The sequence below is a fragment of the Propithecus coquereli genome, unplaced genomic scaffold (assembly GCF_000956105.1).
Source record: "Propithecus coquereli isolate 6110/MARCELLA unplaced genomic scaffold, Pcoq_1.0 Scaffold502, whole genome shotgun sequence".
Classification (NCBI taxonomy): Eukaryota; Metazoa; Chordata; class Mammalia; order Primates; family Indriidae; genus Propithecus; species Propithecus coquereli.
The window spans coordinates 963,917-966,500 of NW_012150864.1; the positions used below are offsets into that span (position 1 = coordinate 963,917).

Genomic DNA, 2,584 nt, shown 5'->3' on the forward strand with positions numbered 1-2,584 from the left:
ATTTGAACAGGTCCCATTTATTTATTTTGGTTGTTGCTGTGATTGCCTTTGGGGTCTTCTTCATAAATTCTTTGCCTAGCCCAATATCTATAAGAGTTTTTCCAACATTTTCTTCTAGAATTCTTATAGTTTCATGGCTTAAGTTTAAGTCTGTTATCCACCGTGAGTCGATTTTTGTGAGAGATGAAAGGTGCTGATCCTGTTTCTGTCCTCTACACGTGGCTATCCAGGTTTCCTAGCACCATTTATTGAACAAGAATTCTTTTCCCCAACATATGTTTGTGTCTGCTTTGTCAAAGATTAGATGACTATAGGAGGATGGTTTTATATCTGGGTACTCAGTTCTGTTCCATTGGTCTATGTCGCTGTTCTTGGGCCAGTACCATGCTGTTTTAGTTACGATAGCCTTCTAGCATAGCTTTAAGTCTAGTAAATTGAAGCCTCCCAATTTGTTCTTTTTACTTATGATTGCTTTTGCTTTATGGGGTCTTCTCTGGTTCCATATAAGGCATAGAATTATTTTTCCTAGATCTGTGAAAAATGATGGTGGTATTTTCATGGGGATTCCATTGAATCTGTGGATCAATTTGGGTAGTACAGACATTTTAACAATGTTGATTCTGCTGGCTCATGAGTATGGTATGGTTTTCCACCTGTTTACCTCCTCTGCTATTTCCTTCCTCAGTGTTTCATAATTCTCCCTGTAGAGGTCTTTTTACCTGATTAGTTAAATATCCTAGATATTTTACTTTCTTTGCTGCTATTGTGAAGGATATTGAGTCTTTGATTTGGTTCTCGGTTTGACTGTTGTTGATGTAATGGAATGCTACTGATTTCTATACATTGATTTTGTAACCTGAGACTTTGCTGAATTTGTTTATCAATTCCAGTAGTCTCATGGCAGAATCTTTGGGATTTTCTAGATATATGATCATATCTTCAGCAAAGAGCGATAGTTTGATCTCTTCTGACCCCATTTGGATACCCTTGATTTCTTCCTCTTGTCTGATTGCTCTAGCTGTGAGTTTCAGCACTATGTTGAGTAGAAGCAGTGATACAGGGCAACCTTGTCTGGTTCCAGATCTAAGTTGGAATGCTTGCAGTTTTTCCCCATTCAGTATGATGTTGGCTGTGGGTTTGTCATATATGGCTTGTATCATTTTTAGGTAAGTCCCCTCTATGCCTATTTTCTTAAGCATTCCTATCACAAAAAGGTGTTGAATTTTGTTGAATGCTTTCTTCTATCTGTTCAGAGGATCATATGATCTTTGTGTTTGCTTTTATTTATGTGGTGAATTATATTTATAGATTTGTGTATGTTGAATCATTCTTGCATCTCTGCAATGAAGTGCACTTTGTTGTGATGGATTATCTTTTTGATAAGCACCTGAATTCAGTTTGCAAGGATTTTGTTGAGAATTTTTGCATCTATACTCATAAGGGATATTGGACTGTAGTTTTCTGTTTTTATGTCCTTTCCTGGTTTTGGTACCAAGGCGATATGGGCTTCATAAAATGCTTTATGGAGGATTCCTTCCTTCTTGGTGTTGTGGAAAAAATTCTGCAGGATAGGCACCAGTTCCTCTTGGTTGGCCTGGTAAAATTCGGGTGTGAAACCATCTGGTCCAGGACTTTTCTTTTTAGGAAGGGTTTTTATTGCTGTTTCAATTTGAGTACTTGATATTGGTCTGTTCAGGAATTATATTTCTTCCTGGTTGAACCTATGGAGGCTGTGTGTTTCTAAGAATTTGTCCATTTCCTAAACATTTTCCAGTTTATGTGCATAGAGGATTTTATAGCATTCATAGACGATATTTTGTAGTTCTGTGGCATCAATTGTAATTTCTCCGTATTCATTGCTGATGGAGCTTATTAGAGTCCTTTCTTTTCTGTTTCTCATTAATCTAGCAAAAGGCATATCAATTATGTTTATTTTTTCAAAGAAGCAAATTTTTGTTTTATTAATCTTCTGTATAGTTTTTTGTTATCAATTTCATTTAGTTCTGCTCTGATCTTTGGTATTTCTTTTCTTCTGCTGGGTATGGTGTCAGTTTGCTCATCCTTTCCCAGTTCTTTGAGACAATTCACTAGATTGTTGATTTGTGATCTCTCTGTCTTTCGGATATAAGCATTTATGGATATAAATTTTCCTCTAAGGACTGCTTTAGCTGTGTCCAACAGATTTTGATATTTTGTGTCTCCTTTATCTATTAGTTCAAAGAATCTTTTGATTTCCATCTTCATTTACCCCTTAACATAATAATCATTCAGCAGAAGGTTGTTTAGTTTTCATAAATTTGTATAGAGATGAGAGTTTATGTTGGAGTTGATTTCTAATTTTATTACACTTTGGTCTGAGAGGATACATGGTATAATTTCTATTTTTTGAGACATGCTTTGTGGCCTAGGTTATGGTCAATCTTATAGAATGTCCCATGAGCTGATGAGAAGAACAGATATTCAGTGGCTTGGAGGTAGAATGTTCTGTAAATGTCAGTCAGGCCCATTTGTTCTAGAGTTCTGTTTAAGTCCACTGTTTCTTTGTTTATTTTCTGTTTGGAGGATCTGTCCTGGTCTGTCAGGG

The 2,584-nt window shown here is 36.1% G+C and overlaps 1 gene segment (V, D, J or C); it reads left to right on the forward strand.

Annotated features, from left to right (window-relative positions):
- LOC105820059 overlaps window positions 1-2,584 on the forward strand; it is a 70,084-nt gene that overhangs the window by 16,990 nt on the left and 50,510 nt on the right.